A 26,713-nucleotide genomic window follows, 5' to 3' on the forward strand; every position below is an offset into this window, starting at 1 on the left:
GTGTAACTGATTTATGCACTGAGGGCCCTTAAGAATTGAAAGTACGATATATGTAGGGAGATGGTAAATATAATTTGCACAAGTTCCAACTTGAGTTATAATACTTTGTTTTATGGAAACTACAGGGTCTCTGGAAGAGTTGGCTACCCATTATCCTTATTCTTTACAAATTTGGAAAACTAGCTGTCTTAAGTAGATTTCTACAGAAAATAGATCTTGCGATGAAGATTGGGGGAAAGGCTATTAGGAAGACTTGGGGAGGAGTGGGACTAGAAAGACAAGGCCAATAAAGGGATGGCAGCAAGCAAAGTTACATAGAGAGTAACTTTGGTTTGATCCTGCTCAGAGGCTCTAGAATTAGGGTAGGGCATACCCCAGAATCATCACAACCAGGAACCAGAAGCTGGTGTATTTAAACCACCTCTATGCAGCAAACCTCCAAAAAGAGTTACAGGTGCTGGCTGTTGGGAGTGAAAGTGCATGGGGAGTTGGCATGTTCTAAGATGGTAAAGGGATCTGGGGACATGTGGGCAGTGCTCTGACAGCATCTGCCACACCAGTCATGTTAGATACTCCATAATTATCGTTAAATGCTGTGGGAACAACGTTTAATCTAACCAATCTGTCCCAAAAGTAAAGAACTCACTATTACCCTGCTGGGAAACATGCCCAACTCTTAGTGTCGTCTTGTTTCAGAGCCCAATGTGCAGGGAGAGGTTTCAGGGGGTCAAGAGATCTATTTCCTGCTGGTAACAGGCTGGTCAAAGAGAATCAACACACACTAGGCACCCTAAATTAGGAAAACAAATCAGGATCAGGGTAGCCATCTCAGCTGCCTTCAGAGGCCAAGCAGATAACCTCAGTGAGAGACAGCTTCCAAATGGCTGGGTGTAGCGCAGCAGGGGAGAGAAAAGCTTCTGGAAAGCCAGAGAGATTCCCATCTAAAAGCAATAAAATTCAATCTTAAGGAATACTGGCTCAAAAGTATATTTTGTGAACATAATTTGCCCAGTAGCCTATCAGTTTGCATCATTGACTGTCTAAAACAAATGACCTTAATATGTGCATAAATATTGTTTTGAACAATTACAGAAAACTTTCTAGAATATGGAAAGCAAATATAAAAGGAGAAGAGTGCTTAAATCAACTGGATTCTTGCCACATGTTTAAAAGTTGGGACTCTGTCCCAGAGCAATAGATCCTCTTAGTAGCAGTTTCATTATAATGAAATCTTTAGTATATATCCAATACATATCCAATTTATATACTTGTATGTATCTCAATGTATCATATGATATACATACTTGTATATATGATAAGAGAATTCAACCCTTATTTTGTTTGAGAGTTTTGCCATCAGCATTTTGAGAGGATAGAATTCTTTTAATTATTCAGCAAAATATAATGTTGTCTCTTAAAGACAAACTACTATCTTGCTACAATTCTTCCTTTGCCCCTCCTTAGAATCATTAGAGAAAAAATTCTTTAACGATGAGTGTTCCCCTAAAGTCTGTGTAAATTGATTGACTGTAGCACTAATGACTAAGCCTTGAAGTAAACCATATGGTTAGTGTATGAGCCTTCACTGTTAGATGTTCAGAAGTTGTATTTCATGATGGCACTCCCCAGTATGTTTCCCATGTACCTTGGAATTTCTGCCATGATTCATCATCCATAATCGGGTAGATTACTCAAAGTCTTAGCTTTCAGTCTTGAAGCTTATGGGCTGAGCCTAAATGGTCCCACTGTTTTATTTAAAGAGTACAAGTACTTCTGCTGAATCTTCCATGCTTATTGCATTGAACCCACAAACCAGCCCTTGCTGGCAGTCATAAGCCAGTCAGGAATAGAATCTTAGGATTCTTTTGCAATAAGCATTCTTGTGTTCCCATTATGACTTTAACGTAAGATGCTCCATCATTAAGGGACCTGTCATTATCTCCATAATTTTTCAAATTATGTTTGAGAAGGAGAGTTGGGTTTCAGTATTCTGGCCATTTCTCCACACTTAAAATTCAAAACAAAATACTTGTCCTTGAGACTGAATTTTAAATTCTAATCTCTTAGGAAAATCATAAGCAAAAATAGATACAAAAATAAAGCCTCAATTAATCTAGGTTGGCTCGCCTCACTGACTGAATTTGCCAGCTAATTGAGTAACTTTCCACTTCCAATTTTTGCTTTGAAAGACTTGGCATAGGAAAGGCTTACTCATTTGTGGACCCTATGGGATGAAAACAGCTTCAAAGGAAAAATGAAGAGGACTTCTTTTGTTTCAGTTTCTTGGCTTTTGATTTATACTCATGCTTGCTTTTTTATTTTAAGAATATGATGAGTCCTTATTCATTCAGACTTACTAGAAAAAGACTATTCCAAATGATTGAGAAAGCTAAACTATCATTTTAAAATAAATTGAATTTTTTAACTATCGAAAGTGTATTTAGAACTTGACCTATAAAGTCCTCTAAAAGAGCTCTTAAAGAGATTGAATTATTACTTAAATAAAAATGATGTATATAGAATTGTGATACAAAGATATACTTCTGAACAATTATCATTATATTTGATTCTTTATCCTGAATTAAACTATTCCCCTCCTGATACTGCCCAAATGAATATTGAATTATGTACTGCACTTCCACTTTGCTTAGGTTATAAAAATTGACTTTAGAGCATAAACTTCCTGTCCATTAACTTTCACCTAAATGGCACTGGGTTGCCATTTGGTTAATTATATTTGGAGTTCAAAGTTGTGATTATGGCTGATTTATCAGATGTAATCTTTTAAAGGAATAAAATTAAATAATGGCAGTATAGGTAAAGAAGGTTAACTCTCCCTCAGTCATAAAGATTAATGGTCTTGATTTTCATAAATATCCGGGATGTTGATATAGTATGCTTTGCTTTTGTGTGGTTGGGTTGTATAAACTCCAAGTGGTGAAGTTCAGGGAACATTTTGCCAACCATGGGTCTTTATAGGTTAAAGGAACTGACCAATCTAATGACTTTCAGTTTTCAGATTGTATAAAGCTTACACAGTTCTGTTCTTTTATCTCTGCCCATTGAACAAATGTGAAATCTGTACTAAATCAACCAGTAAGATATAATCCATGCCTTCATGAAGCTTTGATAGGCATATCCAATACCAAGTAAAAAGCAAATAAGTACAGTTACTACAACTTATTAAAGTAAAATCTTTGAAATTAAAAAAACCCAGTGTCCTAAGATAAGAATAAGAGGGGCATGAGTGGGGTAGATGATCTTATTGTATTATTTTCTTTATTGTTCATTATTACTAATTTAATTTTCTCCTATATAAACAAAAACCAACCAATTGATTATGCAATTGATCAAAAATTTGTTGGATTCCATTAAAATGACATAATTTTTGAATTAGTAAAATGATTGGTTCTATCTAGGTTTGACAGGTCCCTATGAGTGAATATAATCTAGACATTTGAAAATTTTTATATTTGTAATTTATAGCTTCTAAATAATTCTTATGGTAATAAAATATGCAATCAATGTAGAAAACTTGAAAGTTACAAAAAACTCCAAAGAAATTTTTACCCATAATTCTACCACCAAGAGATAACCAGTATTAACGTCTTGGCCAGTATCCCAGTCACTTTCTAACACATGCATAAATATTTATACATGTGCATTAGTACAAGAAATCTAACTATACACATTCTTTTACAACCATTTTCCACATTTTGGAACGAGATTTTTCCCATAATATTTTACATTTTTTATAATATAATTTTAGTGGCCGTATAGTATTTAATTACATTGTTGCATCTTAGTGAGTTAACCTAAGGCACTATTTATGTACATTTGTTTTCAGTTTTTCATTTTTATAAATACTTGGATGCCTATCTCTTTCCTTGCTTTTAATTATTTCCTCAGGGCACATTCCTAAAAGTAAAATTGCTTGGTTAAACTCTTGAGTCTTTGGATATATGACGAAAAATATCCCCTGAAAAAAAAACCATACTGATATAGACTTCCACTAGCTGAAGACATGTCCACTCTCACCATACCTCATTTTTACTAGGTACTTGTTTTGATTTTTAACTTTTGTCATTTTAGTAGTCATAAAATGACTAAAAAACCATGTTCTGTACTTTATATTTCATGTGAAATTAGAATACATATTTAATGATGCTTTAAGATTTGTAATGCTGCTTTAAAAATAAAACTAGAAACAAAATCAAATTTAGAGGAAATGGGAGCTTCTAGGATATGAGCATTGTGGAGACAAAGTTCAAGGTGATGCTGTTTACAAAAGCAAATCAACAAATTACAAGAGAATACAAGTAATAGAATGGGAACAACAAAAGCTCCTATTTAAATAAAAGCAAGCAAAATCAGGGCAGAGAATTCTTTGTCTCCCACAAATCACAGTTTGCTGTAATCTCTGATGAGAAATATATTCTTAGGTTGGTAAATATGGTAGTACCTTAGAATGCCTGTGACTTTTCTCTTGAAAGAGTGTACCTTGACAGAATCTGAAAGAAGTGAGTTGTCGGTGAAAATGACATTCTACTAGAAATGGTAAATGGAAAATCTTAAGTTTGGGATCCCTGGCAAATATCTTTCCCTATTAAAATAGTTATCAAAATTAAATTATATAAGAAAATTGGGTAGCAGTGTTAAATACAGTGATAGAATGTTAGAATTGAACAGGATTTGGAAGACTGTCTTATCCAGCCACTTATTTTACAGATAAAACAGAGTACTGCGGAGATGAAGTAACTTTCCCTGAGACCCATACCTGGTAAGTAATGAAAGAAAAAGTAAATACATTCGAACAAATATTTTGAAAAACATGGAAGTTCTCCATAATCTAGCACTTCATATATAACTGCAGTTTGGCATATGAATTTTGAAAGTACTTATTATATACACATAAAAACCATTATTTTTATTTTTTCAAAAAGTGGAATCATACTATACATAAAAATGGTTCTACAAATTGTTCTTTTATGTATATTTTGTAGAGACACAATGTCTTATTTTCTCTCTAACACTTGGATGGTATACAGCAGAGGGTTGCAAACTATAGGGGGCTAGATAGTGAATACTTAGGCTTTGTGGACCCTACAGCTTCTGTCACATACTCAACCCTGCTGTTGGGTTGCAAAAACAGCTCTGGTCAATACATAAACAAGTGGTGTGACTACATTCCACTAACAGCAGGCAACATTTGTCCTGCAGATTGTAGTTTGCTAAGTCTTGAAATACAGAAGGAAAAAAATTAAGTTGATTTAGAAAACAATGAAGCTGAAGGAGAAATACAGTGTTTCTGTATTGGCAGAAAGGTTGTGTAGACATAACTATTGGCAAAGGTTGTGTAGACATAACTATTACCAGAATGGTCCTGAGATTTCCTGAGAAAGGATTAACATACTTGGCCTGGAACTTTTGCAATAAGGGAAACATTATAGTTTATTTCATAGTGATTTCAAAAAAGATAGAAGACTTTTTAGAGGGAAAATCCAATTACAGTGAAAATAAAATTTCATTTATTCATCATTTCCTTCATTATATTTTGGGGGAAAGATAAATATGTACATACAAATAATAGCAAAGGTAAACATATCCAAGTGTACTAGGAGAAAATAAGGAATTGATGTGATGCGGTTTAACTATAAATTTATTATAATCATATTTTTATTTAATCTTCCAGTGTATCTACTGGGTAAGTTCAATCTATAGCAGTTCCAAATAACTTAATTGCTTTTCTCTAATTGATTTTGAACTTAATGTATTTTTTATGATTTTGTAACTTTGTTTTCTTCTCTGCTTGGTGTAGTTATACATTCCGTTGAGTACTTTAAGATATGAACACAGACAGCTTTCTTGGTATTTTGTTTTGCTGTTGCTTTTTATTCAGAGCTAGCCGCTTTTATCTAAACTTAAATGTAAGCTGGAATAATTCTAATTTATTGTTGCAGTTTAATACCAATATATTGATCCACTAAATTTTATATTTTGGAGAGAAAGGTGTTTTATACTAGTTAAGTATTAATAATGACGATGGTTTACAATTTAGAGGGAAAAAGTGATTCAAGTTAATGTTCATTTCTTAGAATAAGTATATGAATTTTTGAAAAAAGAACTTACCCAACTTAATAACACAGCATATACTCTACTAAAGTTTAAGTAATTAAAACAGTTTGGCACTGGCATAAGAGTAAAGAGTGAACTCAATAGAACAGCACATCTGGAAAAACTCTAAATATTGAAATTTAATATAGAATAAAAGTGGTTTTCAACTTGAGAAAATAATAGTAGAATCAAGAATCAATGATGGGAAACAAGAATATAGAAGTATAAAATATCTTTATAGCAAAAGGTAAATGAAGCTAAAGCATTTTTGTAAATGAAAATGGAATGTGTTTATATCAATAAATCCATTAAAATAATATAAATAATTCAGTGGGAAAATAGATTACATGAACTGGATATTCTCAGAAGAGATAGCAATGGCCAATGAAGAAAATGAAAAAAGTGTTCAAGCACACTAATATTTAAATACATATAAAAGCTGTATTTTGTGTTTTGCCTTTTATTGACAAAATGTAGCCTTGATAACAGCCAGCAATGGCAAAGCTATAGGAAATCTCTACTCTTATTCCTTGTAGGTGGGACTATAGCATGAAATAACTTTTTCTAGCATAAAATTGGCCAATATCTATTAAAATTTTAATTACAGACATTCTGTAACCCAATTGCCTCACTTCTCAGAAAATATTCTACAAGATGACTTAAGTTCACATGATACATGTTGAAAATGCTCACTGTGCATTATAACAGAAAATAAAAGCCTGCTGAAATCATGATATGTCAACATAATGAAATATAAGTATTGATACGTGCTATAACCTGGATAAACCTTGAGGACACTATGCTAAGTGAAAGAAGCCAGTGCAAAAGAACACATATTGTCTGATTCCACATCTACAAGAAATGTCCAGAATATGCAAATGTTTAGAGACAGAAAGTAGCTTATTGGTTGCCTATGTTTGGGGCCAGTAGAGGTGAGATGGGGAGTTACTGCTAATAAGTGTAGGATTGCTTTTTGGGGAAAATAAAAATGTTATCAAATTAGACCATTGTGATAGCTGCAAAATTCTGTGAATATATGGGAATCATTCAATTGTACATTTTAAATAGGTGAATTTTAGAGTATGTGAATCATGTCTCAAAGGGTTTTTTTTTAAATGCACATGTTCAAAACTAGGAATGATGAAACTTGAGTCATACAACTCAGAGTTGGTGAAACTCTCTTTTGACTTTTCAGATGAGAACTGTGTCACTTAGGACAACTTCTGAGATGCTTCTTAGAGACAAGGAATAATAAAGGGTATCAGTGCTTCAGTTGTCTGGAGTTGTGACTAAAGATGTAACACTACCTTTTGAATAGCCACAGAAGTTTTCCCGGCAAATATAATAGAATCTATACCAATGGTGGTACCTGCAATGATTTAAATCATACAAATTGCATTTTGAGGAAATTATTTTATTCCCCTCTCAATTCTGCTTTAAAACTTCTGATTCTCTTGATAAGAAAAGTGGTTTGAAGGTGTTATGTCTTCTGTATCTCTTTGTAACTGAGAGAGATCAGATTTGAGACCCAGAGCTTTCCTCAAGCTGCACCATCTAACTTGAACTCAATTACATTGTTTGCTTTCCATCCTATTTCTTTTTATGGGCTACCTTCTATTTAAAGTAAGTGAAGCCAATTTAGTATTTATGGCAGTGTCATAATTTGTCAATTTTTAAATGCACATATAGTAAAAAACAAAAAAACATGAAATAAATGTGCGTGAAAAATGCTTCCAACAGGGCAAAATGTATGCCGGTGGAATCTGACTAACTAAAGTTTAAGAAACAACTTAAAGACTACCACAGTCATAAAATCTTGAGGTTCAAAGGGGTCTGTAGGCCTTGTAGTTTGAGATAATTTGTATTTTTATTTTTTGTTAAAAATGAGGAAACAGACCTTGGGATGTTAGGGTCTTGCACAGGGTTACCACGGGTTATATTTTCAGACTCAGTTTCGAGATAAGAAAAGCACTGTTAGCTCCTCTTACTCCATATCACTAAGAGTCTCAGAAGTTGTGGTTTAGGAGAGCCAGATAGAATTAAGCAGGACTTTGTGACTTACCAAGACTCAGGGAAGACTTTACCAAATGCCAGATTCAAATGATCTCTTCATTTCTGATTGCAGTTGAATATTTTTGAACTTTTATTCTCAGGGCAGCCATAGAGACAGAGAAGGGATTACAAAAGTTAAGGAAGATGGGGGGCGGTGGGTAGATAGAACCTAGCTTGCCTTATTGTAAAAACGCCAAAGCCAATTTTGATGATTGCTTTAGTGATATACTGATAACCAAGATTAAAGCAAGCAGGCATCCACTTTAGGATATGAGAACTGGAATTTTAGATTTCATTATAAGATTGCCATCTCAACAAAATAGTAATATAATGGCAATAGATTTCCATTTTTTCTCCATTTCAGTTGAAATATTATCTCATAAATATACTTTGATACAAAAGAGATCTCTCAATTTTATGAGCGCTCTATTTTATTCTTATGCTGATTTATCCCCAAAATATCTTTTTGATATACAGCTTCAATATTCTTGCCAATGTCCATGACATCAGCAATCAAAAATAGCATTTTTAAATGTCTTTTTCACATACAGTTGTAAGTTATCCAAAAAAGAACTCCTGCTTAGTGCTCACTGAAACTTTCTTACAGTATTACCAAGAGACATTTATGGTTCATGTAGCTAATTATCCCAAGAGGGTGGAAAAAACATCCATGAAAGGGGTCAACTTCGCCCAGTACTATTGTGAAATGTAGGTGGGGAAAACAGGGAATTAATAATACTAGAAGGAAGTGCGGTTTTTTCAAATTATATTTTTAGGAAACTAACATTCTGAGACCACGTAGCTAGAAAATAACAGAGCTCTGTGTCTCTCTATTCCACTAGACTCAGAGCCCCACAGTCTGAATTCCAGACTAATCCCATATGGGTCAGCTTTCCCAGGCCTCAGAAGTGTTCTACTCATTGATGCTGTTAGATACAAAGGGTAGTGATCAAATGTCATAATCCATGAGGTTCATTTAGTTGAACAGGAAGAAAGCAAAGAATCTGGGATGCAAATGCCCTACACTAACCCAGCTTATGTGGGCCACACACACGGAGAATGATGTCAGAGAGCTCATGCAGAGGAGTAAAGCAATGATGGCTATTGGCTCTGATCCTGATGGAGAAGGAAGTCACTATTACCTGGCACACCTCGGGACTTTTAGATTGGTTAAGTATGCTTCCTTTGAAACACTACTCTAGAACTTCATTTTTTTTTTTTTTCAGTTTTTGGGGTCACTTCTACAATATTGTGGAATTTTTTAAAAAATCGTTATTACCTTAGTTATTAAAACTCCTTGCAAACCACCTGAGATTCTCCTGTTTTGTATATCATTTCTTCCTATATCACGTAGGAAGAAATATCACTATATCACTTTAGTAAAACTCAACCTCTCTGAAATATTAGTGTTAAAAACTATCAGGTTACTAACTCTGCTTTTCCTCTAGACAGTGCATTGAAAAATCTGAAGATGTTTTGGTAGAGGATAATTTTAAACTTTTTTAATAGAATAAATGAATCTTTGAAGTATACAAGCAGCAGTGACTATAGTTCTGATAGTGTGATACTGATTCAAGCACTGTAAAAGTGTTTTCGCTAGATGTGCCACATATTCTAGTAAAGTCTTCTGTTGCTATATATGTGATCATTTAAAAATGCTAACCAAGATGAAGATACGATTGTTCCACCCAAAGTATGAACAGAATTCATGACTCTTTTTCTTATCACAGAGAGCAGAGATTAAAAGTCCTTCAAATAAATGTGTAGTTGGATGACACTTTGTACCATATCTGAGAATCTGGAATGTAAATGCTCTACACTAACCCAGGTTATGGGTCACACACATGAAGAATGATGTCAGAGGGCTCACGCATAGAAGGAAGGCAATGGTGGCCATTGGCTCTGATTCTGATGGAGAAGGAAGCCACTGTTACCTGGTGTATCTTTGATTTTAACACTTTGATGACCTTTGTGGTTGTTCTGTGGATGACTCTCTTTTACCAAAAATGAATATATTTTTAAAGAAAGTGGTATTGCTTTCTGTGGATGACTCTCTTTTACCAAAAATGAATATATTTTTAAAGAAAGTGGTATTGCTTTCTTTAACTAGTGCAGAAATGTGCAATTTTATTTCAGCAAATGCAAAGAAGATGAATTTAGATAGAATATTCAGCATGTAGAATAAACAGATTTTTTTTTCTAAATACCCCAAGATTCCCTTATTACTGTGGTGTCTAAAGAAGCTGCTGCCCTTTCATTTTAATGTGAGAGACAAATAATTTCCTTGTATTTTTCAAGGCTGTCAGATCATAAACAAATTGCCTTTGATAAAACGTGCTTTCCATTTCTCCAATGTAATATTCAGTTTTCATTTTCATAAAAGGTTGTTTATTTTGATGACTTGAATTGGGTGACTAGAATGTCAGTGTCTGTACTCATCAGTAAAGATTGTGGACTGAGTTAAAATTCAGGAGAGCATATGTTACTATCAAATTTATTATCCATAAATACTTTTCTGTTTTTAATACTTGAAAATCAAGAGTAACAGGTCATTTGAGTTAATAATCTGTTCCCTATTCTTACCTAAAGGTTACTTAGGAATAAAGGCAATTTGGGCAAATCCAGGAGTTTCAACTTCTAGAACTCCTACTCCTATGTCAATCACCTTTGACATTTTACTCTCCTGACTCTGAGTGTATATGTGCATATGTACACACACATGCACACACACATGCACACACCTTTCTCTCTCTTACCCTATCATCAGGCAGATTTCCAAAGAAGTTTACATTTTTGAAAAAATCTCCAATTACAAAAATAGTATATAAACATTGTGGAAAATTCCAAAAATACAAAAAAAAAAAACCCAGAAAAATAAAATAAAAATTATCTTTGTTAATTGCCATATTATACTCCTTTGTCCTCATCTTAGGTAAACCTCATGTAATAAGTTATCATCTGAAAAGCTGTTCTCCTATATCTTGGCTCACCGGTCTGGTCACGTATTCACAGTGCTGAAGCAGAATGACCCAGTCTCCCCTTCTGGGGAGTGGTACTGTGCATTCCTCTCCAAAGCCCTGCCTCAGTTCCAGTTAGCAGTGAAGTAAGCAGTGAACTACGACTGCATGCTGGTACCATGTTAACCACTGAAAGCACATAGCTGAGAAATGCATAGATCCTAACTGGCAGATATAGACTGACGTACACTCATTGAGAAGGGGCCCAAGCGCAAGGATATGGCTGATCATGGGTGGACACATGGTTGTAGAGAGGGAAGCCTGCCTGGAGAGGTCATTTGAGTGCCCTTGTCCTACTAAAGGCAATTGAAGCCAGAGGTTGAATGATACTGCCCAAGAGAGTATGAAAAACGAAAGTGAGCATGGGGCCCGACTTTAATGAAATCACATTTAAATAAATGAGCTTGCAAAAGAGATTGAAAAGATGCAGAGAAGTAGTTGGAAAACTAGAGAATATGATACACAGAGAGCATGAGGAAAGAATGCTTCAAGACGGAGGAAGTGGTCCATTGGTTCAGACATTGACAAGAGCTGTTTTATGATGTGATGCAGGAAAGAAACCAGACTGGAGTGGATGTAGAGGTGTTAGCAACATTTCTACATGCCTTTTATCACATTTTAATGTTTCATTAATTATTTGATGTACAGTTCTGGTGTTTCCATTGTTTAAAATGGATTCCTTATGTGCATTGACTATATGTTATCTGTTATCCCTAGTCCTAGTACCATACTTACCCTATAAAAAGTGTTCAGTAAATATTTGAATGAATAAATCTTCCTTTGCAAACCCACTTCTCCTCCTATGCTTTCACCACCGTTGCCTTCTAGTCTTTCTCTCTTTTTGCTTCCTGCACTGTATAGGCTGTCAGGTTATATCAGTTCTTTTGCAACATCTGTGTCACAGTTTTTGGCTAGAAACAAATTAACTCCCATTCTCCCAGGAAATTAAATCTTGGCCGGGTGTGGTGGCTCACGCCTGTAATCCCAGCACTTTGGGAAGCTGAGGCAGGTGGATCACTCGAGGTCAGGAGTTCGACACCAGACTGGCTGGCATGGTAAAACTCTGTCTCTACTAAAATACAAAAATTAGCTGCACACAGTGGCGTACACCTGTAATCCCAGCTACTTGGGCCAAGGCACGAGAACCACTTGAACCCAGGAGAGGTGGAGGTTGCAGTGAGACAAGATTGCACCATTGCACTTCAGCCTAGGTGACAGAGCAAGACTCTGTCTCAAAACAAAAACAAAAACAAAAACAAAAAAAAAACCTTAAGGATTAAAGTTCAACATTCAAAAAATCTGTCCCCCTCTCCCACTCTGAGTGTACCTCCCCCACCCACAACCCCTCTCCCCTCTCCCCTCTCCCCTCTCCCCTCTCCCCTTTCATCTGCTTCTCTTTTCCTCCTTCCTTTGCTCTTTTCTAAGAGTTCAAGTTCCATTTTGACCTATCTTAGTTTGTAGAACACACAAGCTGGAGAAGAATCACTAATCACCATACTTCTCCCATGATATTTGAAAGATAGTTTGAGGAGGCAAGAAATAGATTTAGAAGGAAACTAAGAAAATGAAAAGGGGGTAATATTAAGGAATAGCTAAATTAAATAAAAAGGCTTAAATTACACATTCTGTGAGTCTGGTAACTTCTTTTCTGGTTAATTACACCAAGAGAAAATCAACAAAAGTTTTGAAATGGGGTGTTAGCTAGTGCTTTCTTCTACTTGTCCATGATGATGTTTTAATCCTTAGGTACCCATTAACTAAAAGGACTTGACTGAGCTTCTGTGGCCTATGGTGTAGTCCCTCAGCACAGAGCACTGCCTGGGCTGCTGAACGATGAATCTGATTGAGGCAAGAAGCACCATCTATAATGGAGGCGTCATCTATAATGGCGGCCCGCCTTTCCCTCCTGTAATGCTCAGGGGAAGAGCGGCTTATCTTCAGGATGGCCAATTCTTTATGGTTAGTATCAGAAATGAGCCTATCAATCAGCCACATGAGACCTTTAAAGGGGCAATAGGGCCATAAACTTTATGAAAAAGGCTAGAGATTGCATTCAGCCCCCAAGCAGATACACAATTACCCTAAACCCAGTTGAGGGCAGGGAGACTAAATCTTCCTCTAAAAAAAAAAAACAACTCATGAAGTCAAGACCTCCCATACTCATCATGGTTTTTGAAAGGTAAGAGCAGTTGCCAGACAAATCTTTTCTCCGATAGCTATGCAAAGAGAAGGGCAGGGAAGAAGGAAAGGGAAGAGAGAGAGGAAAGCAAGCAATTTGGCTAGAGCAGGACTGGGAGAAAGGAGAAAGATTTTTATTTTTTTATTTTTGGAGTCTATAAATACTTGCCTGCTTTATGAAATAAACACATTGATACTGAGGGAACTTGAAAAATCCCACTGATTTATTCACTTTAGGCAGAAGTTAAAGAAAATCTCATTTTCATGAGCTTTCCTTCCTATCACTCAGTTCCCTGGTGACACAGAAAGTAAACCTTTTCTAAGGGCTTTCCCAGATAGTTTGACATTTTGTTGAATTAACTGGCATATATCGTACCAAATTTATATGCTGGATCGTTCCACCCAAGCAAGGAATGATTTCCTATAGAATAGAGTTCTTAGGTCACCAAGAGACCTCTGGAAACTTCCCAGAGTGATCTTACTTCCCATGTCTGTCTCAAAAATTCCTCATCTCACTGTCTACCACCTGGATGTAAAGGCAAGAGCACTGTAAATCTCAGAGGGAACTGCACTATGGCTCCTTGTGTATACACTGTCACAACGTTTTATCTGGCGTATGTCAAGCACATCTGAAAGAGGAGGGGGAGGCAGGGAAAGTTAGATGAATGAGCAGTCTTTTTGCTGGGACAGTCGACTCTGTCTTGACCCTTCAGTAGCAAATATTCACACGTACAAATGTTGAGACACTAAATGTACATTCTGTGGTGTGGCCTCCATTAGGGGAGCCCATCTGACCCGATTACTCATATGAACTACACAGCGAAGCTGAATTGAGTGTAGTTTCCTAGGGCTGTCATGACAAAGTGCCACAAGCTGGGTGGCTTAAAACAACAGAAATTTGTTGCTTGACAGTTCTGGAGGCTTACAAGTCTGGAATCAAGGTATCAGGCAAGGCCATGCTCTCTCTGAAACCAGTGGTGGAGAATCCTTCCTTGGCTCTTCCTAACTTCTGGTTTTTTGGCAGGAACGTATTGGGTTCCTTGGCTTGCAACTCAATTACTCCAATCTCTGCCTTTACCAGCACATGGTGTTCTCCCTGTGTGTCTCTGTCTTTGCATGGCTCTTATTATAAGACATTAGTCATATTAGACTAGAGACCCACCCTACTCCAGTGTTCTCATCTGAATTAATTACATCTGCATCAAACCCTATTTCCAAATAAGGTCACATTTAGAGGGGTAGGTCTTAAACCTATCCTTTGGGAGGGCAGGGGGGAAGAGGGAGTGCACATACGTAGTTTAACCCATAACTGTGACTATAAGAGATGTTTGAAGTCTTAATTGAACAGACTTAAACACGCTTTTCTAATTCAGTTCAATAAACACTTAACTAGAAATCACTGGTATCAAGGACTCTTAGGTGCTGTTGGAGTTATATGAAGTAATCAAAATAAGACCTCCCCCCACCCATTATTTACAGAAACAGATAAAATTATAGTACTTACAATATACAAAATGCAGAGGATACAGTAGTGATTAGTAATAATAGTAGCAAACCATTTATATAGCACAGGAATATTTGCCAGACACAATCCCCAAGTGCTTTACATTCTTTTAACCCTCATGACAACCCTATGTGGAAAGTTCAAGGTAGAGCCTGTTTTTTATGGCGCTTATATTCTCAAGGTATATTTGGGTTTTTTAGTCCCTGCAGGCATCAGTCATTTCATCTGTAGAATATGATTAAATGAACTCCATGGCCATCTATTACTTTAACATGCCCAGTGTACTAGTACTGTTGTCTCTATTGCCTTGTTGTTACATTTTAGGGGAGGATCCAGGTATCGGGGTATTAGCCTTTAAAGCGTAGCCCGAATGAATTCCATGCAAGCTCTTCCCTTGCCCTGGGATGCAGCGTTGACATTTACCAGACTGCATCTACCATGCATCTTCTGAGTCTTGAGTGCCACAAACAAAAACCAGTGCAAAATGGAGACACTAAAATGTAAGGATTTAATGGGCTTCTTAAAAATAAAACCATTTAAAAGTAAACTTCATGCAAGTTAGGAATTTTATCTCATCACTGCTACTTCTGCAGTGTTCAGAAGAGAAATTGGCCCATTAGTAGGTGTTCAATAAATATTTATGGAATGAATGAAAGGAATTAGCAGGAAATTTAGATCCAAAACCCAAATCATACCAGGGAAGACAGGGTGCTAGGAGATTTTGATAATCACAAGCAATTACTTTGGCTGTAAAATTAAAAATATAAACATGCCATGATACTTTGGATTTAATCTGAGACTTTGCAGAAACACAACCACACTAGAAAGAGAAGTAATATATCTTTCCCTCCACACCCAAACCAACACTTGATAATCCAAATGCCCCATCTGATTTCAGTTGGTTGGTTGTGTGTATGGCATTCCTACTTGAAACTCCTTCTTGCCAAATGACAAAAACATGAACAAAAAACTACTACTTTGGAACCTTAGTTCTTTTGCTTCCTGTCTAGACCACAAGATTATACACTCTCTTGTCACAATATAATCAGTTGGCTGAGAGGAAGGAGAATAATAATGAATTATGTAATGCTGATCAATGGCATGATTAAAAAGGTAAAAGATTCAAATTGGAAAATACTTGGAGGAGAAACTCTGATCTTATAAGGAGAGGCATTGCTTAAATTCACCTTTTAGCCCAAAGTAATAAAGAATAAAATAAGTAGTAGGACACTTTAACATGCCCAGTGTGCTAATATTATTGTCATGCTTAATGTGCTAATACTTGGGGTTAAAAAAAAGCTTCCCAAAGATGCTTGAAAGCCATCAGTGTGATATCTAAATGCTTTGGGGACCTATTATTTTCAAGGCAAGCCATGCTACCTACAAATGGCATACACTATTTGGAGAATCCACATGAGGCATAGACAGAAAATGCTGTCTGTTGGCTTTGCCCTGTGGTGGTTTTTATCTTGACCAATCATCATTTCTGTGTTGGTCTTTGTTGCTAGATGGCCGCATGGTGTTCTCCCTGTGTGTCAAATGTCCCTTCTGGTGTTCTGTTCTGCCTCAGTCCTCCCATTGCCTCAAAATCTGCAAACTAAAATGTGTTTAATTTTAAAATTTAGGAAAACAATTTGAATCTTAAAACTGGGCAGTTTACAATTTCAGCTCAGAAGAGTAAGCATGAAAATGGGAATAAGGACACGTTCTGGAGAGCCAGTCACTGCCTTATGAGGGTGATCTGCTGTGAAGACCCAGTGCTGTTTGTTAGTAGATGCGAGAGTTCACTCTGTAACCCCGTGGTCGAGCTGAGCAACCAGTCACTGGCATGTGAGCCTCAAGATACAAAACAAGAAATGAGAAGTGATACCATTTGGGAGGGAAGATCTATTTGCGGGGGGAGCACAAATGAACTACTTGATAGAGATAACTGTTGGAAACACCATAAGATTCCCATATTTTAAGAACTTTTGGGTTTTCAGATGCAAAGAATGGGGCAAATACCATTTGGAGTCCACGATCTGATATAAGAACCTCACTGAGTTCTGTTGTTTGTGTGAAATTCAGCAGGCTTAGAAATGGCTTCTACCTACCTACAAGGAGGGTTTCATTTTACACTGACCTCTTTTTCCTGCCTTTTGAATACTGTCATTTTTTTTCTACTAAATGAGTATTAGGGACAATTGAATGATTAAGACACCCCAGAACAAGAATTCCAAAGTCAAATATCTGCAGGAGCCAGGCAAGTGATGTGTGCATCTAAAATAATTCGGGAGTCATACAAAGGGAATATCTCAGCTATTATGAAGCAGAGGAAGCATGACCATTATGGAGGTAGCAAGACCAATGCTATGTGAAAGTGCAGTCCCTGTGTTCCCAGACTGACCTTGCTGACATTTCTCCCACCTTTCTTTGCCTTAATGTGTTTGATCCCTCAATTTTAAAACACAAATTCAATGCAGGGCATCAGTTAATAATCTCTATGTTAGGATGTTGTCCTAAGGATGCACCTCAGAACGTTAGTTCTGCAAGACAATGAAAGCCTTTCAAAATGGGTTCCATGATTGTAACAGTTGGAGAAACAGTGGGTTTAACAGTTAATTAGGTTTCTTGATTGCAGGGTTTCTCAGAACCTTAAATGTGTGACTTATAATGTAAACCTCTAAGAGTAAGCCCTGACTATGAAGCACTTCTCAAACTCATCTGACCCTTGGACTCCCTTTCTGTGGATACTTCATCAAAGTACTTTAGAAGACCACGCAGTAATTTACTTTGCAGAAATTAATGTGCGTGTAATTCCTGTAAGTGGAAATCCTAGGGGAACAGTAGATGTTGAGAAAGAAACAAATATCATGGCTACAATAAGGATGCCTATAAGTGGCTTTGATAAGTTAGAAACCACAATTTCATTGTATAAAGTAGAAGTGGGAAACAATAGTGATTTTTTTTTCCATCAGCTACCTTGTGAATTAGACTTTCTTATTCAGAGTGTTTGGATTTTACAGTTTTAAATTGAAAGTATGTCAAAGTGTGAGACTAGAGTTGGTAAATCATGCTTTTATCCATCTATAAAATAGTCTATGCCTCAGTACATGACAAAATCTTGACTTCTGTTATTCATTCATTGGACAAATATTTCTCAAGCACCTACTACGTGTCAGGTAACGTGCCAGACACTGAGCAGAGTCTGGATTAAATTATGGATCTAGGTAGTGGCACTTCTAACATAAACCAGGGATCAAATTAAAGTGTATGTTTTCAATTCATAATTTATCACAATGGAAAACCACTAACACACAAAGGAATAGCGTTTCCTCCCCGTGAGGGTTTTTCTGACATTTTGAAAAAGAATAGCTTTGTCGCAACTATTTACCAAGTCATAGTATGACCTGAGTTGGAGGTTTTCAGTTACACAGGTGGCTAAAAATAGCATCTGCTTCCCGATCAGCTACTGAATATCAGAATGATACGAGTGTGTTTATTTTATCCTGGACAGTTGCTACTGACCATTAAGAATCCTGGTGCTATTTGCTGTTACTCCCTAGGAATTCTCCACTTCTGTGTTCACACTGTTATTTGCTCTCCCTCAGTGTCTCTGTCAATCTCCATAAGGCCCAAATCACATGCCGTATCTGCATAGTTATCTTTGACCCTTCTGACTGGGAGTCAGTGTTTCACCCTTCAAAACCTACCAAGTTACATATCTGTAGCTTTTTTTAATGACTGTTGTGACTTTCTGCTTTCTATAAAAAAAATTAGTTTATTTCTTGAAGAAATGTATATCAAAGACTTACTACTTACTATGTATACCGCACTCATACTGTACCACTGACAAATGGAGATGAAATAGATACCAAGGAAAATGTGATTCCTACCAGCCTCATTTTTGCAACCTGGTACATGGTTGAATATGTCTTTCTTCTGCTTAATCTGAGCTATAGTCACTGGGGCCAGGACTCTTTTCATACATATGTAGCACAGTGACTTGCACGTATTTGGCAAATAATTTAGGAAATGTGAACTTGATTTTCCTCACATTTCTCAATCTTGGTTCCCAGTCCTATAGTTTCAGGACATCTTAGCAAAGAAAGTTAATTTTCCTGAAAATAATGTGTCAATTCAGTTTTGAAAAACTGTTAACTCCCTCTCTTTATTGCTCAAATTTAAATTATATTTACAGGTAAAACCATCCTCTATGCTTAGCCATCAGGCACAGAGAATATGTAACACAGTCTAAGATGCAGATGGGGGGGTCTTCCAGTAATTTAGCAAGTGCTCCTGACACTTAACAAAAAAAAAATTACAACACAATTAGAGTGTGTCTGCTTGCATTTTGTCCTCAAGTTTGCTGAGCTTATTTTTCCATGCAGATCCAGCTCTCCTTTCCTATACCCCATCTTTCTCGGTTAATAAAAATTGTCCTTCAATCTCTGTTTATCCTTTAGCCAACAAACTAGTTTCAGTGGCAGCATTATGGTTACAGCCCACAGAAACCTTTTCTGTGCAGTAATTTAGCTGTCAGTCTGGAAGTGGCAAAAGAGCAGAAAGATGGATGCTGAGCCTGGGGCATTCCTGAGCCAATACCCTACATGTCCCTACTTGGATGTGCACTTATTAAAGTAGATAGGGAAAATATTTCCCCTACTTTCTCTAGCCATTGCTACATTATAGCTGGGGGAAATATTTTTACTGGAACTCTGCTAATTGCTGAGAACCCTCTTATTATCCATATACAGAGAGGGGATGGGAGGGTAGAGATCATTTAGTGAGAGAATTGTCCTCAGGAAAAAAAAAAAAAAAAAAAATTGTAGAAGCAAATGACTATGACATTTGTTGGAGAATCCCCTGGTAAAATATTATTTCAGCACACTGTTTTGGAGTTACTTGGCAGAGAAGAGAAAGTATGGATTTGGGAGCTTTCTGTAGAAGAGCTTGTATGAAAAGTATAATGATTTTAGGCTTATCAACTGACCAATGAATCAACAAATTGAAGAGTTATCTCTCTTGACACTTCAGTTTGTAGACTAACCAGTTGTTTATTTGATTGTGCCATTAGATTAGATATCTGAAAGAGAATGCTAGAACACCCATAGTCAGCCTCTGGTCATCAAAATGAATTGTTAAAAATTAATTAGGATATAGTTTATTGCTTTGCAATCTCAAAAATATTAGGATGAATCAATAATTTGTTTAAAGATTTCAGCTCTCAGTTAAATTAAGTCCTTAAATTGGATAGTAAGTAGTATCCACAGAAGCAGTGTTTTTTGTTGTTGTTGTTGTTTTGTTTTGTTTTATTTATTTTTTTTTTGGAGACAAAATCTCGCTCTGTGGCCAAGGCTGGAGTGCAGTGGCATGATCTGGCTCACCGCAAGCTCCGCCTCCCAGGTTCATGCCGTTCTGCTGCCTCAGCCTCCCGACTAGCTGGAACTACAGGCACCTGCCACCATACCAGCTAATTTTTTGTATTTTTAGTAGAGACGGGGTTTCACCATGTTAGCCAGGATGGTCTTGCTCTCCTGACCTCATGATCTGTCTGCCTCGGCCTGCCAGAAACAATTTTTTAATTCAGGAGCATTATATATGCTTTGAACATGTAATGGCAATTACTAGAAATCCATGGCTATTTTAGATTTAAATTTGCCCACCAAACTTATTTTCCATGAAACTCTTTTCTGCTGATATTGTTAGTGAATAAATGATTCCATGCAAAAGTAGGTTTAAAAAGTGTTCCCAATGTATTTCCACTTTTGAAGAGTCACCTTGAACATTTGCACATTAAAGATTCTGGTAGGTCTTATGTTTAAGCTTTGTTTAAAAGCTTAATTTTGTTTTGTAAGAAACAAATTTTTTGTTTTGTTAAAAAGCTTTGGTTTTTCGTTTTTCTTTTTTTTTTTTTTTTTTTGCCTTTTAATAAAACCAAGTGTTTTCAAATCCTACATGACCACTGAAGTCTTCATTCAAATCAGACCAATTACCACATGGAAGAACAAGAGATCCTCAGTCTACTTCAAGAAATGTGAGGTTACTTTATGAACCACAGTGCTTCCCATGAGGCATTTCCCATAACAGTGGGATTTCCAGGAAAAATCTCATCCAATATGATGGGAGCTATAAATAAACATCATTGTAAGTAAGGACATCAGGTCTCTTTTTTGCTTTCCCAGATTTGTGTGGAAAAGGAGCAACTTCTTTTGAAGTTATTTTCTATATACCATCTAAAGTAAGGCAACTATACTTTCGGTCCCAGAAAGAAATATGTTGGTCTTCCCCATATGGTCAAACCCAATATTGATAATTAATGTGCTCCTCAAATAGCATATGTTTTCCTAAACTACTCCTCCTAAACCAAGCACATGGAGCATTATTTTTTGAATCAAGGCATAATAAGCACATAGCAAATGTGCAGATCTTACATAGAGTTTAATAAATTTTGACATGTGCACACATATATGCAATGTCCCTATCAAGATATATATATGTGTGTGTATATATACACACATATATATGTGTATACATATACATATATATTTTTCCCATGGCTTTTATTAATATTCTCTTCTGAAATTGCTCTATGAATCTGCTGCCTATTTTTGACTTCTATTATTGAATTCCAGAGTTTATACATTCTAGATATAAATATTTTGAGATATAGAGATAGTTTGCCTCTCTCATCAATTTTCTTGATTTTTGAGGAATAGAAGTTTTTAATTTAATTTATTAATCTTAACTGGTTAGTGCTTTTCGTATTCTAAGAAATCTTTGCTTACTCAAAGGATACAAAAATATTTTTGTGTTGCTTTCAAGCAGCTGTAAGATTTTATCTTTTTATCTCAGGATCTTTAATTCACTCTGAATTAACTTTTGTGTGGTATAAAGCTGGAATGTAAGTTCAGTATTAACACTCAGTTTTTGCAATACTATCTGATGAATAGATTTTCATTTTCTTATTGAATTGTTTTGGCTCTTCCTTGAATAATCAATTGACCATTTAAGTGTGGTTCTATTTTTTAATTTTCTATTTATTTTATTGATGGATTTATCTATCTTTATGACAATGCCACAGTGTCTTAATAGCTGTAACTTAATGATAAAGTAAAGTAGTGCGAGTCCTCCAACTTTGTTTTTTGTTGTTGTTGTTTTGTTTTTTTTTGAGACGGAGTTTCGCTCTTGTTGCCCAGGCTGGAGTGCAGTGGCACGATCTCAGTTCACCGCAACCTCCACCTCCCAGGTTCAAGCAATTCTGCCTGAGCCGGTAGCTGGGATTACAGGCATGTGCCACCACGCCTGACTAATTTTGTATTTTTAGTGGAGAAAGGGTTTCTCCATGTTGGTCAGGCTGGTCTCGAACTCCTGACCGCAAGTGATCCATCCATCTCAGCCTCCCAAAGTGCTGGGATTACAGACCTGCTGGGATTACAGACCTGGCTGAACTTTGTATTTCTACTGTATTATTGTTTTGGTTACTCTGGGTTCTTTGCATTTTTATATAAATTTTAGAATCAGCTTGTCGAACTCTACATAGGAGCCTGTTGAGAGTTTTGTTAGAATTGTGCTGAATTTATAAATCAATTTGAGGAAAACTGACATCTTAATAATACTGAATATTCTAAGCCATGAACATGGTATATCTCTGCATTTATGCAGATTTTTTTTTTTTTTGCTTCTCTCACAATATGATGCTTACACATATCTATTTTATCTCTAAATGTTTCATTCTTCGTTCTTGTCAACAGTATTGTATTTTATCTGAATTTCTAATATTTGGAAATACAATTTATTTTTGCATATTGATTGTATCCTTCTACCTTGCTAAATTTACTTACACGTTTTTAATAAATATCTTAGAACTTGTAATGGACAAATCATAGTTGTGTTGTCTTTGAATAAAGACAGTTTACCTCTTCCTTTTCTTTCTTTTTTTTTTTTTTTTGAGAGGGAGTCTCGCTCTGTCACCCAGGCTGGAGTGCAGTGGTGCAATCTCAGCTCACTGCAACCACCACTTTCCAGGTTCAAGTGATTCACTCGCCTCAGCCTCCCAAGTAGCTGGGATTATAGGCGCTTGCCACCACGCCCGGCTGATTTTTGTATTTTTAGTAGAGACAGAGTTTCGCCATGTTGGCCAGGCTAGTCTCAAACTCCTGACCTCAGGTCATCCGCCTGCCTTGGCCTCCCAAAGTGCTGGGATTACAGGCATGAGCCACCGCACCCGGCCACCTCTTCCTTTTCAAACTGAATGCTAATTCTTTTTCCTACCTCATTGTGCCAGACAGAACCTCTAATACATTGTTGAATAGAAGTGGCAAAAAGTGGATATTCATGCCTTTTCCCCCAATCTTAAGGGGAAAGCATTTAGTCATTTACCCTGAAGTATTATACTAACAGCTGCTTATCATTTACCATTAAATATTTTGCTAACTTTTATTAAGTTAAGAGCATTCCCTCTCAATTTCTAGTTTGCTGAGGGTTTCTATCATAATACGTGCATTGAATTTTTGAAGATACTTTTTCCATATCCACTTAGATGATAGTTTTTCTTCCTTATTCTGTTAATGTGATGAATAACATTGATTAATTTTTTAAAAATATATGACATTTGTTTTAGAATAAAACTAGGTTAGAATAAAACTAACCTAGGTTTGGAATAAAACTAGGTTTCATATATTGCTGGACTCAATTTGCTAAAGTTTTAAGATTTTTGTGACTGTGGTCATGATGGATATTAGTCTAAATTTTTCTTGTAAGCTTCTTGTTTAGTTTTCTTAACAGGATTATCCTGGCTGCATACAATGAGTTGTAAAGAGTTCTGTTTTCTGAAAGAGTGTGTATAAATTTGGTATTATTTCTTCCTTGTAAAATTTGCCATTTGTCTGTTTTTAAGTGTACAATTCAGTGGCATTAAACAGTGTTGTATAACCGTCATCGTGATTTCCAAAATTTTTTCATCACCCCAAACAGAAACTCTGTAGTCACTAAGCAATAATTCTCCCATCCTCTCTCCCTCAGACTTTGCCAACCTCTAATGTACTTTGTCTCCATGAATTTGCCTATTTTAGGTATTTCGTAAAAGTAGAATCATACATTTGAGTTTGTGTCTGATTTGTTTCAGTTAGCAGAATGTTTTCAAGGTTCACCCATGTTGTAGCACATATCAAAGCTTTATTTCTTCTCATTGATGAGTAATATTAAATTATCTTTGTATAACACGTTTTGTTTATCCATTTATATGTTAACAAACACTTGAGATCTTTCCACATTTTAGCTATTGTGAATAGTGCTGCTATGAACATTGTTGAACAAATACCTGCTTATGTCCCTGCTCTCAACTCTTAGAGTAGAATTGCTGGGATCTATGGTAATTTTATGTCTACCTTTTGAGGAACTGCCAAACTGTATTCTGCAGTAGCGATACCATTTTTCATTCCCATAAGAAAAAATATGATGGTTCTGGTTTCTTCATATCCTTGCCAGCACTTACTTTGTATTGTTTTGAATTTAGCCATCCTGCTTGGTGTGATGCTATAGATCATTGAGGTTTTTATTTCCATTTCCCCAGTGACTAACGATGTTGAGCATTTTATGTGCTTATTAGCCATTTTTCTACATTCTTTGGAGAAATTTATATCTAAGCCACTTGCCTATTTTTTAATTGAGTTGACTTTTTATTGTTGAGTTGTAGGAATTCTGTATTCTAGGTATTAAAGCCTTATCAGATATGTTTTGCAATTTTTTTCTACTTTTAAGGTTTTTTTAAAAACTACACAAAGTTCTTAATGTTGATGAAATCCAGTGTACTTATTTTTACTTTCATTGCTTGTGCTTGTAGTTATTTATCTTATTAATTTTTTTAAAATTTTTGATTTTGTTGATGTTTCTGTATTTTGCTTGCCTTTTTATTAATTTCTGATTTGATCTCTTATTTTCTTCTATGCATACTGTGGGTTTAATTTGCTCTTCTTCACTCTCTCATGGTGAAAATTTAGATCATTAGACCAATTTTCCTCTGAGCAGTGTCTGTCTTAGCTGCATCTCATAAGTTTGGGTACATTGAGTTATATTATAATTTAATTTAAAATATTTTTAAATTATCCTTCTATGAGTTATTTAGAAATACGTTGCTAATTTTCAACTATCTTTTCACTGTTGGTTTCTAATTCAGTTATGTTCAGAAAACATACTCTGTATAATATTTGACACTTATAATTTATTAAGGTTTTTGTTTTATGACCTAGCATACAGTATATCTCATGGTGAGTGCTCCATGTGCTTCTGAGAAAAATATATATTTTGTGGTTGTGGAATATAGTGCTTTTTAAGTATCATTTAGGTAAAATTGATTGATCATGCTGTTCAAATATTCCACATCCTTACTGATCTTTGTTTACTTGATCTATCGTCTCCTGAGAGAAGGAACATTAAAATCTCCAACCGTAATTGTAATTGTACATGTGGCTGTTTCTCCCTTTACTTTTGCTAGTGTTTGCTTCATATATATATATACACACACACACACACACACACACATTTATTTATTTATTTATTTATTTATTTATTATTTTTGAGATGGAGTCTTGCTCTTGTTGCCCAGGTTGGAGTGTAGTGGCTCAATCTCAGCTCACTGCAACCTCCACCTTCCAAGTTTAAGTGATTCTCCTGCCTCAGCCTCCTGAGCAGCTGGGATTACAGGCACCCGCCACCACACCCAGGTAATTTTTGTACTTTCAGTAAAGACGGGGTTTCGCCATGTTGGCCAGGGTGGTCTTGAACTCCTGACCTCAGGTGATCCGCCTGCCTCAGCCTCCCAAAGTGCTGGGATTACAGGCATGAGCCACTGCCCGGCCTGCTTCATATATTTTTAAGTTCTGTTGTTAGGTGTATATACATTTAGGATTTTTATATCTTCTTTTTGAATTTACTTTTGATGATCTCTATCTCTGCTAATAATCTATCAAAGTCTACCTTGCTGACATTTATATAGCCACTCCAGCTTCCTTGATACTAGTTTCCATTATATATTTTAATCAGTTTTTCTTTCAACCTGTATACTTGTATGTTAAATTTAAAGTGTAAAATATGCTTTTAAAGACTGTAGAAATGGAACTTACTTTTTTCCATATCCAGTCAGTTTATTCCTTTTAATTATTTAGTCAGTTTATATGTTATATAGGTTGGGTTTATATATACTGTCTTGCTATTTGTTTGCATTTCTCCCATCTGTTCATAACTATTCTTCCTTCTCTTTTGCCTTGTTAAGGTTAATTTTTTTGTTGTTGTTTTTGCTTGTTTGTTAGTATTTTGATTTTTTCTCTAAGTTCAGTAATTACACCCTTTCATATTTTTGCACTTGTTTTAGGTATTATAATATACAGCTTCAACTCAGGTTAGCCTATTTGATTTAAAATTATATTTCTCCAAGAATAATGTTAAAACATTACAATGTTGTCTTTCTATTTACCCTCTCCTGTCTTTCGTGTTATTTCTCTAATGTCTTTTACCTTTAGCTATTTTATGAAATCCAGAACACTTTGTTATTCTTGCTTTAAGCAGTCGCTTCTCTTTTCATAAATTAAGAAACAAAAAATATTGCTTATGATTACCCACGTTTGTCTTTTCTTGAGCTCTTTATATTAAATTTCCTTCTCACAGTATTTTACTTCAACCTGAAGAACTTTCTCTGATGTTTCCAATAAATATTAGTAGAATGCAAGTCTATATATTGCAAGTCTCCTGGTGCTAAAGTCTTTAAAGTTTTGTTACTCTGAAAACATCTTAATATCACCTTTATTTTGTAAGAATATTTTTGTTGGATATATAATTCTAGTTGGAAGCTGGTTTTTAAAATGTCGGTAGT

The 26,713-nt window shown here is 35.7% G+C and overlaps 1 protein-coding gene across 1 annotated transcript in view; it reads left to right on the plus strand.

Annotated features, from left to right (window-relative positions):
• The window catches only part of RARB (retinoic acid receptor beta), a 771,255-nt gene that overhangs the window by 226,045 nt on the left and 518,497 nt on the right, over positions 1 to 26,713 (plus strand). The window contains exon 3 of the mRNA XM_017955965.2: positions 4,729 to 4,780. The gene's annotated coding sequence lies outside the window, so the exon portion shown is untranslated. The remainder of the gene's footprint in view (positions 1 to 4,728; positions 4,781 to 26,713) is intronic.

The sequence above is a fragment of the Papio anubis genome, chromosome 2 (genome assembly GCF_008728515.1).
Source record: "Papio anubis isolate 15944 chromosome 2, Panubis1.0, whole genome shotgun sequence".
NCBI lineage: Eukaryota > Metazoa > Chordata > Mammalia > Primates > Cercopithecidae > Papio > Papio anubis.